The sequence below is a fragment of the Dendrobates tinctorius genome, unplaced genomic scaffold, assembly GCF_039654945.1.
Source record: "Dendrobates tinctorius isolate UK_male_01 unplaced genomic scaffold, ASM3965494v1 ptg000070l, whole genome shotgun sequence".
Taxonomy (NCBI): Eukaryota; Metazoa; Chordata; class Amphibia; order Anura; family Dendrobatidae; genus Dendrobates; species Dendrobates tinctorius.
The window spans coordinates 38,314,982-38,328,373 of record NW_027361738.1 but is presented as its reverse complement, the minus strand read 5'-3'; positions in this window follow the sequence as shown (position 1 = coordinate 38,328,373).

Here is a 13,392-nt window from a genome sequence, read left to right as displayed (position 1 = left end):
GCAGGAGACTTGCCATCTCCACAGCAGGGGAACAGCTGGCAGTGCTGAACCCCACTAACACTTGAACGAATGTGTTTGGCTCTGTGGAGACGACACTTCTGAACACCAACTGACGCTGTTGGAGCCCAGGATTAGGCGAGGAGCAGGCTGGGGCCTACTGGATTTTGGCAGGTGAAGGCAGCAGGAGACTTGCCATCTCCACAGCAGGGGAACAGCTGGCAGTGCTGAACCCCACTAACACTTGAACGAATGTGTTTGGCTCTGTGGAGACGACACTTCTGAACACCAACTGACGCTGTTGGAGCCCAGGATTAGGCGAGGAGCAGGCTGGGGCCTACTGGATTTTGGCAGGTGAAGGCAGCAGGAGACTTGCCATCTCCACAGCAGGGGAACAGCTGGCAGTGCTGAACCCCACTAACACTTGAACGAATGTGTTTGGCTCTGTGGAGACGACACTTCTGAACACCAACTGACGCTGTTGGAGCCCAGGATTAGGCGAGGAGCAGGCTGGGGCCTACTGGATTTTGGCAGGTGAATGCAGCAGGAGACTTGCCATCTCCACAGCAGGGGAACAGCTGGCAGTGCTGAACCCCACTAACACTTGAACGAATGTGTTTGGCTCTGTGGAGACGACACTTCTGAACACCAACTGACGCTGTTGGAGCCCAGGATTAGGCGAGGAGCAGGCTGGGGCCTACTGGATTTTGGCAGGTGAAGGCAGCAGGAGACTTGCCATCTCCACAGCAGGGGAACAGCTGGCAGTGCTGAACCCCACTAACACTTGAACGAATGTGTTTGGCTCTGTGGAGACGACACTTCTGAACACCAACTGACGCTGTTGGAGCCCAGGATTAGGCGAGGAGCAGGCTGGGGCCTACTGGATTTTGGCAGGTGAATGCAGCAGGAGACTTGCCATCTCCACAGCAGGGGAACAGCTGGCAGTGCTGAACCCCACTAACACTTGAACGAATGTGTTTGGCTCTGTGGAGACGACACTTCTGAACACCAACTGACGCTGTTGGAGCCCAGGATTAGGCGAGGAGCAGGCTGGGGCCTACTGGATTTTGGCAGGTGAATGCAGCAGGAGACTTGCCATCTCCACAGCAGGGGAACAGCTGGCAGTGCTGAACCCCACTAACACTTGAACGAATGTGTTTGGCTCTGTGGAGACGACACTTCTGAACACCAACTGACGCTGTTGGAGCCCAGGATTAGGCGAGGAGCAGGCTGGGGCCTACTGGATTTTGGCAGGTGAAGGCAGCAGGAGACTTGCCATCTCCACAGCAGGGGAACAGCTGGCAGTGCTGAACCCCACTAACACTTGAACGAATGTGTTTGGCTCTGTGGAGACGACACTTCTGAACACCAACTGACGCTGTTGGTGCCCAGGATTACGCATGCCGCATGCAGAGGCCAATGGGCAGCGGTTTTTATGGAGGTTGTGGACTACTACTGATTCTAACCATGCTCCACTTAGGCCTCTGGCTCCACTGTCTCTACTATTTACCCTGGCCTCCAACCCCGCCAGCTACATCTCTGAAGTGGCATCAGCACAATCTACACTTGTTCCTGTGTTACTGGTGCTCAGTCCCATCAGTTGATCCCCTGATGTTTGTCCGGCAAGTTCGCCAGCTCTGTCCTCATTCCCACTACTGGTTATGGGAATGTGGACAGAGCAGGAGACCTTGCCGGACACACATCAAGGGATAAACTGATGGGACTGAGCCACAGGAACACAGGAACAAGTGTAGATTGTGCTGACGCCACTTCAGAGATGTAGATGGCGGGGTTGGAGGTCAGGGGAAATAGTAGAGACAGTGGAGCCAGAGACCTAAGTTGGGCACGGTTAAAAATCAGTAGTGGTTTGAATGTTGATGGAGCTGGTGACTCTGCCGTCCACACAGCAGGGGATCAGCTGGCATTACTGAACCCCAGTAACACAGGAGCTAGTGTGTTTCTCTGTGCAGACGACACATCTGAGCGACAACTGGCTGTGTTGAAGCACAGGGATTATAGTTCAGGTGGTAGAAAAATGAACACACCAGCAGACCTGGATACAGTTGCCAACCACTAATTTAGTCTGTAAGAGGAATGGCAAAGTCTTTGGAGATCCAGGCCTTGTTCATTTTCAGAAAAGTCAGCCGGTCAACATTATCGGAAGATAGTCGCGTGCGACGGTCTGTTAGTACACCACCTGCGGCACTAAAGACACGTTCCGATAATACACTGGCAGCAGGGCAAGCCAGCACCTCCAATGCATACTGGCTAAGCTCTGGCCATGTATCCAGCTTAGAGACCCAAAACTTGAAGGGGGAAGAGCCATCTGGGAGTACAGCGACAGGGCAAGACATGTAGTCTGACACCATCTGACGGAAGCGTTGCCTCCTGCTGACTCGAGGCGTCGCTGATGGTGTAGACAATTGTGGTGGACACACAAAACTTTGCCACATTTGGGCCATAGTGGTCTTGCCTTGTGCTGCGGCACTGCCTCTGCTCCCTCTTTGTGCAGAGTTTCCTCCACTGCCTCGACGCACAGAGCTTCTTTGTAAAGCACTTGCAACAATGCTGTCGGGTGGAATGGAAAACATTATGGACTGCACCAGTGACTCTTCGTACTCCCGCATTTTACGCTCCCGGTTCAACGTTGGTATGAGCCTTTGTACGCTGTCCCGGTAGCGAGGATCTAGGAGGGTGTACACCCAATAATCAGCCGAGACGAGAATGTGGGCGATGCGGCGGTCGTTTCTCAGGCACTGCAGCATGAAATCAACCATGTGCTGCAGACTCCCAACTGCCAAAGAACCGCTGTCCCCTGTTTGAGGCGTGACCTCGACCTGCTCTGCATCACCCCACCCTCGCTGTACATACTGAGTAGAGGTTTGTGTACCTCCCTCCTCTGGAGAGATGTCTTCCTCCTCCATCGACTCCTCCTCATCCTCCTCACAAAGTGTCCCCTGCCTAGGCCTTTGTGAGGAAACACGTAGCGCAGACTGTCCAGAAGCAGATGGCATTTGGGACTCCTCATCCTCCACCTCTTCTGAAACCTCATCCCTTAGTGCTTGCAGTGTTTGTTGAAGCAGGCAGATAAGGGGGACAGTCATGCTGACTAGTGCATCATCTGCACTCGCCATCCGCGTGGATTCATCGAAGGCACGCAAAACGAGGCAGATGTCCTTCATAGAGGCCCACTCAATGGTGCTGAAGTGTGAACGGCGCACAGTGCGACTTGTTTGCGCCTGATGCAGCTGGTACTCCATGACTGCTGCCTGCTGCTCACACAACCGCTCCAACATATGTAACGTTGAATTCCACCGGGTGGGTAGGTCACATATGATGCGATGTTCTGGAAGGCCAAATCGTCGCTGCAGAGCAGCGAGGCGCGATCTTGCCGTGCTGGAACGTCGCAAGTGAGCGCACTCTATGCGGACCTTGTGCAACAGTGCATCAAGATCCGGATAGTCCCTCAGAAAGCTCTGCACGACCAAGTTAAGAACATGTGCCAGACATGGGATGTGTGTGAGGTTGCCTAGGCCAAGAGCTGCCACCAGATTTCGGCCGTTGTCACACACTACCAAGCCCGGCTGGAGATTCGCTGGCCCAAACCACACATCGCTCTCCAGCTTGATAGCATTCCAGAGCTCCTGCGCTGTGTGGCTTCGATTCCCCAAAGAAATTAATTTGAGTACAGCCTGTTGACGTTTGGCCACGGCTGTGCTCATATCGGTCGTAACAGGCTCCTGCTCTGCTGTTTCTGAGGAACTTGAGTAGGAGGAGGAGTCTATGTGTACAGACTGGAGTCCTGCAATCCGTGGCGTTGGAAGAACACGTACAGCGCCACTCTCCAGATCCGTACCCGGCTCCACAACATTGACCCAGTGGGCAGTGAGGGAAAGGTATCGTCCCTGTCCATGGTTACTGGTCCACGCATCGGTGGTCAGGTGGACCTTGCTACTAACGGCGTTTAGTAGCGCATGTTTTATTTTGCCCTCAACATGTTTCTGCAGGGCAGGGACGGCTCGCCTGCTGAAATAAAAGCGGCTGGGCACGTTGTATTGGGGGACTGCCAATGCCATTAAGTCCCGGAAGGTGTCAGTGTCCACCAGCCTGAATGACAGCATTTCAACTGCCAGAAGTTTGGCAATGCCAGCATTCAGAGACTGTGCTCGGGGATGGTTTGCCGAGTAAGGGCGCCTTTTATCCCATGCCTGTGCTACCGATGGCTGTGATGGATGGGAACGTGCTGTTATGGGTGGAATCTGACAGGGTCTCCGGACAACAGTGGCAGAGGTTCTTCCTTGGCGATCCTGTGAGGAAGCCGAACCAGCAGTGTGTGAGCTGGAGGAAGAGGGCCCAACACGAACTGAAGAGGTGGTAGGTGGTGCTGTACGTTGGCCTACGTCTTGAGGGTGTCTCTGCAACTCCAACTCGTGCTTGGTGCGCACATGTTTCCACATATTTGTGGTATTGAGGTTGCTGACATTTCTCCCTCTTTTGACTCTCTGATGACACAGCTTGCATTTGACAAAGCAAATGTCATCTGCAACTGTGTCAAAAAAGGACCACGCACTGCAACTCTTGTGAGCGCCCGGTTTGCCTTTGGAAGGAGGAATGCTCCTAACGGGTGCCGAAGTGGAGGGTACAGGCAACCAAGTCTTCCCCCTCCCTCTGCCTCCTGTTTTGGCCGGTAGGGGAATCTCTTCCTCCGAGCTGCTCCCACCACCTTCCTGTTGCTCACGCCATGATGGGTCAAGGACCTCATCATCTTCCCTCCCCTCTTCAAACAGCTGCTTCTCCGGGGTTGTCTCGCCAGCACCGTACGCACCAGAAAGTGGCAACTGAGTCTCGTCATCATCTGATGCGTACTGAGGTGTGCTGACCATAGGCACTGGCCCACTCGCCTCTTCAGATTCAGAGGGACAAAGAAGTTGCGCATCACTGCATACTCCCTCTTCTTCACATTCAGGAATGCTGCTTGGCTGGCCCCCTCTTTCCAAGCCAACAGATTCCGAGAACAGAAGTAGAGATTGTGATGGCTCCTGTCCATGTCTCTCTGACTGCCTGGGCACTTTGGCAGGTGGTGAAGAGACAGATGGTTGCTCTTCGGTGCTCTGACCCTGAGAGGATGCGGAAGTAATTGAAGTCGATGCGTTAGCTGCCATCCATCCGACAACGGCTTCAATTTGTTCCTCCCGCAGCAGTGGGGTACGTTGAGGTCCTACAAAGCTGCGCATAAAGGACTGTTGCCTGCTAAAACTGGGGGATGCTGATCCACTGGTGCCCGCAGCAGGCCCAGAATCCCCACGTCCTCTACCTGTAGAATCCCCACGTCCTCTCCCTGCAGAATCCCCACGTCCTCTCCCTGCTGAAACTCCACGCCCACGCCCCCGCGCCTTACTCCCTGCCTTCTTCATCTTGCAAGACTGCTTAAGATAGGCAAAAAAGGACAAAGGGGGGCCTTAGTGTGCTTATTCCTGAACAGCTGGTTACAGGTACAAGAAACACTAATTTTATGAAGTGTGTGTGTGTGGACTAGACTTTAATAGGAGCTGATGTGGCCTACACAAGTTCAAAATGTAGTGTTTGGTGAACTTTTTATGTGGTTTCTTTGTTTGAAACAAACTCAAAGTATGAGAACAAAGAATTGAAACTGATAGTATCACCAACTTTTTGGAGCTATTACAATGCAGGCAGGTAACCTACCATGCAAAAGATGAGGCTCCAAAAAAATTGGGTAATACTAATCTGGCTGCGCCGGCAGGGCACAAGCCAGAAAAAAAGGCTCCTCTATCTACTCCTATATAGTGTTTGCAACCAACCAATGTTGATGGATACGGATGGATGCACACTAATAGGAGAAGAAAAAATGAGCTGCACTCAGAGACAAATATGTGTGAGGCAGTGACGCACGTTGAGCGTTCTACAACCAGACGTAGCTGCAGGACACTCTACTCAGCGTGAGCTGCACTCACACACAGTCAGAGACCTCTCAGACAGCCGTCAACAGTGCAGCTAAGTGGGCACTGGCACTGACAGGCTGCAGAAAGGCTCCGCTGTGTACTCCTATATAGTGTTTGCAACCACCGTAGATGGAGACGGATGGATGCACACTAATAGAAGAAAAAATGAGCTGCACTCAAATAAAAATATGTGTGAGGCAGTGACGCACGCTGAGCGTCCTACAGCCAGACGTAGCTGCAGGACACACTACTCAGCGTGAGCTGCACTCACACACAGTCAGAGACCTCTCAGACAGCCGTGAACAGTGCAGCAAAGTGGACACTAGCACTGAAAGGCTGCAGAAAGGCTCCGCTGTCTACTACTAGTGTTTGCAACCAACGTATATGGATACGGATGGAAGCACACTAGATTGAAATTATTTAAAAAATGCAGCTCAAAAAATAAAAGATGTATGAGGCAGCAGTGATCACACTGGGTGGCCTACAGCCTGACGTGGCTGCAGGACCCACTCCACAGCGTGAGCTGCACTCACACAGCCCTTGCAGACAGCTGTGAAAACAGCGCTGCTAGGGAAAAGCAAGCTACAGTGGTGGTTTATGTAGCCTGGATAAAGCACAATATTGTTTTTAGAATCGCTATTTCTAACTGTCCCTCACAGTCTTCTACAGCAGCCTGTCCCTAACTGAATTCACAGCAGAGTGACCAGAAATGGCGGCTGCGGTGGCTTTTATAGTGCATCATGACATCATTTCGGCAGCCAATCACAGCCATGCCAATAGTTAACATGCCTACATGCCTAACAGGATGTGCCCACACTTCGGAGGATTCCCATTGGCTTAATCAAAGCAAGCAGGCTCATAGCATGATGGGAACTTCCTATTCCGATTCCGATCCCGGAATCCGATATGAAAAAAGTATCGGAATTAAGTATCGGAATTCCGATACCGCTAATATCGGCCGATACCCGATACTTGCGGTATCGGAATGCTCAACACTATACAAGGGTAAAAATTTGAGTTCTCTGATCTTCCATAAAAGTAATGTTTAAATCTCTCTCCCACTGCGCAAGGAAAGAAGGGGGCGACCGGCTCCGGGGGTCCATCAGCATAGAGTAGGTTTTAGCTAAGGTGTGTCTGATTGGGCCCAGGCTATTACATAAAAGCTCAAATTGGGTTTTGGGTCGTCTAAAGCATTTGACAAAGTCTCTCATACAATCCTTATTGAAAAAATGATTAAGTATGGAATGGACAAGGCAACTGTTAGGTGGATTCATAACTGGCTTAGTGATCGGACCCAAAGAGTGGTCGTAAATGGCTGCACATCCAGTTGGAAGAATGTCTCAAGTGGGGTACCACAGGGCTCTGTCCTGGGCCCTGTATTGTTCAATATCTTTATCAACGATTTAGATGAAGGAATTGAGGGTAAACTGATTAAATTTGCTGATGACACAAAGCTAGGAGGGATAGCTAATACTAGAGAAGAGAGAGAGAGGATTCAAAAAGATTTAAATAAACTGGAGAAGTGGGCAGCAACAAACAGAATGGTTTTTAACAGGGAGAAATGCAAAGTACTACATCTGGGCAATAAAAATGGAAAAAGCATATATAGAATGGGAGGAATAGGGCTAAGTGACAGCACATGTGAAAAAGACTTGGGTATACTAATAGATCACAGACTGAATATGAGTCAACAGTGTGATGCAGCAGCAAAAAAGGCAAATGCAATTCTAGGATGTATTAACAGAAGCATACAGTCTAGATCACGTGAAGTCATTATTTCCCTCTACTCCTCTTTGGTCAGACCTCATCTGGAATATTGTGTCCAGTTTTGGGCACCACATTTTAAAAAAGACATCAACAAACTGGAGCAAGTTCAGAAAAGAGCGACCAGAATGGTGACCGGTCTGCAAACCCTGTCTTATGAGGAAAGGTTGCAGGATTTGGGAATGTTTAGTTTGCAAAAGAGAAGACTGAGAGGAGACTTAATAGCTGTCTACAAATATCTAAAGGGCTGTCACATTGTAGAAGGATCAACTTTATTCTCATTTGCACAAGGAAAGACTAGAAGCAATGGGATGAAACTGAATGGGAGGTGACACAGATTAGATATTAGAAAAAACTTTTTGACAGTTAGAGTGATCAATGAGTGGAACAGGCTGCCACGAGAAGTGGTGAGTTCTCCTTCAATGGAAGTCTTCAAACAGAGGCTGGACAGACATCTGACTGGGATGATTTAGCGAATCCTGCTTTGAGCAGGGGGTTGGACCAGATGGCCCAGGAGGTCCCTTCCAACTCTACGATTCTATGATTCTAAATGAACTTTTAGGGGGAAGGCTGCTGAAAAAGTGGATAAGTTGCAAACACCTCCAACTGCGCAGGGGTATTGGATCTGTTTTGGTGGTAAGGTCACTCAGAGAAGGCCAGGAGGCTCCCTCTCCCCAGTTTTCTACTCTATCCATCCAGAATCTATCCACAGACGAAAAATGGAGTCCGAGCAGCTAGGGACAAATTCAGGATGACTCAACACCGGAGTGAGAGGAGAAGCCTCTGGGAGTAAATGTAAACGGACTAGTGCTGTATTGCAGTATTTTAAAGTGGATCCAATAGTCGGATGGGGTTTGATTTGCTCTGTGGCTGAACGTAAAACCCATAGGAGGGTCTTCAATGAGGTCGGGCTAAAACTTTGTTCTATTTGAACCCATGCCTTATGGTAACCATTTCTACACCAGTCTATCATTCTAGCTAGGTGGCCTGCCAAGAGATACATTTTTAGGTCTGGAAGCCCCACTCCCCCCAACCTCTTGGGTCTGCAGAGAACCTCCCTCTTTAGTCTAGTAGATTTTTTTCCCCATATAAACGAGACTTGAATGGACCCTAATTTTCTAAAAAAGTTAGCATGGATATTGATGGGGAGAGCCTGTAGAATATACAGGACCCTCGGTAATATGTTCATCTTAAAAATTTGGCATCTGCCAAACGAGGTGAAGGATATCTTGGACCACCTATCACAGTCTGCTTGAATAGGTGTTAAAAGGCTAGGGAAGTTCCATCGATATAGAGAATTGATGTCTGCAGATAGTCTTATTCCTAAATATTTCAGGTGTTGAGTAGCCCATTTGAAACTGAAGGACTTCTGTAAAGATCTTACAAGTTCCGGGGAAGAATTAATATTAAGCGCCTTGGATTTTGAAAAATTAATCTTGAAATTAGACAATTGGGCATATGTTCTGAATTCATTCATTAGGTTAGGCAGGGAGATCTTAGGTGAGGTAATGAAGAAAAGAAGGTCATCAGCGTATGCTGCTACTTTATAAGTGTTTTGAAGTACATGAATACCCGAGATATTGGGGTTGGCGCTAACATGTCTAAGAAAGGGTTCAAGGGTGAGGATAAAAATGAGGGGGGACAGAGGGCATCCCTGTCGTGTGCCATTATAAATATAAAACGGATCTGAAAGTGCATCGTTCACCCGGACCCTGGCGGAAGGGACTGAATATACAGACAGGATCCACTGGAGCATCCTTGTTCCCAGACCTAGGTGAATGAGGGTCTCTTCCATGAAAACTCAATTGACCCTATCAAATGCCTTCTCGGCATCAGTGGATAAGAGGATTGATGGGACATTCCAGGATTTAGCATGATTAATTAAGTTAATAGACTTAATAGTATTATCTCTGGCCTCTCGGCCTGGCATAAATCCAGCTTGGTCCGGGTGAACGATTCCTGAGAGAAGGGGAGAAAGTGTAGATGCAAGGATCTTGGCAAAGAGTTTTACATCAACATTTAACAGGGAAATGGGGCGGAAGCTAGCACACTGGGTTGGGTCTTTCGTTTCTTTATGTATCACTGCAATATCGGCTCTCAGAGAATCTGGATGTGGGGGGTTATTTTTAGACATTGAAATAAAGGAGGCTAACATTTCCGGGATTAGTAAATCTCTGAATTTTTTGTAGTAAAGGGCCGGGAAGCCGTCGGGACCTGGTGCTTTACCCATTTTAGAGGCAGAAATAGACAAGCGCACTTCTTGTTCTGTTATGGGTTAGTGCATCAGATTCTTGACTGTGATTGTTCTCACCACCAATCATTTGACAAAGGCTTGAAAACTTAGCAGAAAATTAACAGGTCTTTTCAGAATGAAATGATGTATTTACATGTAATTGATCACCAAACCAATCTCCTATACTTCATTTTTAGCAACAACAATGTCTTGTAGCCTACAGATTGTTCATATGCCTTCATGCTGAATCAATGTTTTTCCTCTCTCAGCTTGGGCTCATATTGTACAGCTATTATTTTTGTCCTTGTAATTATTTTGTCTGTACTAATTCTCTTTATGAGCTGAGATTTGAATGAATCATCTTCTCTCGTGCTTCCTTTTAGCGCCTTCAAGCTCGATCCTCTATGAAATTTTCTATAATATTGAATAATGTTTCCATTTTCTTTGTATTGACGTACAATGTTTCCCTACAGGATCAGTGACATCACAAGATGAATTTCCTGTAAGTAGGCACAGATCTATCTCTTTCCACCTCTTTACTTCTGCCTACGTATGTAATATTAAAGAAAGACAGAGAGCCAGTCAACATTTCACAGCTGGCAACATGTGCTTGCTACATTTTGTCTTGTGCATCGGTAAATTTTTTGCCAGAGGAATGTAAGGAAACTGTATGTGGTTCAGAAATATAACATCAGTCATCATGTGGTGAATCTTTTTTTGTCTTACTTTTTGTCTTATTCTCAATAGGCAAAAGTCTATTATATTGCCAACTTATTTCAACGTGAAAAAATTGACTGATTTAGATCAGTGTTTGATCAGTTTGTCTGGTTTACCATCAGTGTTTCATCAGTTTTTCTAGCTGAAGAAACATGAGAGATGTTTCTTAAGCTTCTCCTATCAAGATAACCCGAAAAACAGAGAGCGCAAGGACTAAAACCCCCCAAAAGACACAAACACTTGAATATGTTATTTTGATTCTCGACTTTTTTTCTAGGCGGACATTCTGTTTGCAAAAAAAGTCTGAACAGCCTTAGAAACTAATAACTACAAGTTCTATCTGTAAAAACCAGAGACAGAACATGTATGTGAAACTCAGGCGCCTGAATCATGTCTTAAGAGTATGGATTAGTAGATTTAAATATCTTTCAGTTGTTGCAGGCCACACACTCCTAAAGCACCTAATGGGAAATGCATGTTGGAGCATGATATAGGCAATGAGGGCATGGTCGTACTCAGGTGCCTCAAAAACTACATCCCATATCCGTGTTAAAAATACTGTAATGTCAGTTATGAGGCTCTTTTTAATGTTTGTATAGTGCATGATCAGAAAATTTTCACTATGTTAGATTTTGAGTCTACACAAAAAAATTTGGTTTCTTAGGTCAAGTTCAAACAAGCAAATGACAAATTATACAATTTCCATCCAGAAAAAATAGTATCATTGATGTGCCTTCCATTTGTCATCCGTGTGTCTGTTATTGGCATCCATAATTTTTTATCGAATTTTAAAGAGAAACATGCCCACTGTTGCTCATAAACCGCCCCAAATTTCAAAAATGGTCCCATGATTGCAGACACACAATTTTCACCCTCTAAACAGCATAGAAGAGCTATTCTTTTTGTTTGCTAACCTATTTTGAGTCGAATTTCCTGCAGAGCCGTTTTCCATCTCCAAAATCACTGGGTGTCTCTCTTCTGTATAGTGTAAGCTCTTATTGTCAGCGGGGTCTTCTCTCGCTCTCAGCTGTAGACTGTAAGCGCTTATGGTCAATGGGGCCCTCTCTGTCCTTTAGAGTGTACCGTATATACTCGTGGATAAGCCAACCCGTGTATAAGCCGACACCCCCTAATTTTGCCACAAAAAACTGGGAAAACTTATTGACCCACGTATAAGCCTAGGGTTTAATATGCTGCCCCATAAATACCCCCCATATGCTGCTCCACAAGGGTTAATGCTGCCCCATAAATACCCCCATATGCTGCTCCACAAGGGTTAATGCTGCCCCATAAATACCCCCCATATGCTGCTCCACAAGGGTTAATGCTGCCCCATAAGATGCTCCATAAATATCCCTTGTTTGCTGCTGCTGCAATAAAAAAAAAATGACATACTCACCTCTCCGTCACTGGGGGCCAGGTGCCGGTGTCCTGAGCCCTGGCAGTGGCGATATTCACCTGTCCCCATTCCAAGCCGTGCACCGCTGTGTCTTCCGGATCTCTGCATTGACAGGCCATCACAGCAGAAGGACCCGGAGACACAGAGGTGCACGGCTTGGAACGGGAACAGGTGAATATCACTCTGCCCCTGTCATACTCACACCTCCTAGCGAAAGGTCTTCTCTGCATCGGCAGCCCCTGCTTCTCCCTCTGCCGTCTGCTTCCTGCATTCAGCTGGTCACGTGGTACCGCTCATTAAACTCATAAATATGCGCATTTTCATGAGTTTAATGAGCGGTACCACGTGACTGCTGAATGCAGAAAGCAGACGGCAGAGGGAGACGCAGGGGCTGCAGAGAAGTGCCAGGAGGGGTGAGTGTGGTCTCTGACCCCCCCGATTACCCCCCAGTATTTGACTCGCGTATAAGTCGAGGGGGGGACTTTCAGCCCAAAAAAAGGGCTGAAAATCTCGGCTTATACACGAGTATATACGGTAATCTCTTATGAACAGCAAGGTCCTCTCTCTCTCTAATTTCTACACAGCAAATCAAATTTTGGTGAAAAATTTGCCAAAGTCTGCAAATTTGCATTTCAAAACATTCACTCATCTGTATTTTTTGCTACACTCAATGGGATGCAATAGTGTTTTCTGAAAAGTTTTTACATACATAATATTGTTACAAAATAGTAACACCACAAGTGAACAAAGATACCACCCCCGTCCTTTATATTTTCTAAATGTAGTTGTTACATGTTAGTTACCCATTATTTACATGACATCTACATATTTTTCTGGATTACATAGAGCAGGGGTCCCCAACCACCGGTCCACGGCCCCGGACCGGGCTATTGCAGTGCTCTTGCCGGTCCACGGACACAAGGTCAAGAGCACTGCAACGGCCCGGTCCTGTGCAGTGGACACAAGGGGAGCTGGCGGCTGTAGCTTCCATGGATACTCACCCTGTATCCCTGTCGGGGCGGCGGCTTCATCCAGCGCTGAGCGGTCACATGGTACCGCTCATTTAAGGTCATGAATATGGACACCACTCCTCTCCCATAGGCGTGGTGTCCATATTCATGACCTTAAATGAGCGGTACCACATGACTGCTCTGCACAGGAAGAAGCTAAGAAGCTGACGCGCCACGAGATGCAGGGAGGGAAGTTCAGCGACGTGAGGGTAAGTATGATGGAGGAGGACGGGGGAGCCCAGCCATGCATACATGGGTGGGAGCGGAGCCATGTATACTGTTATGGAAATATATACAGTGGGGAAAAAAAGT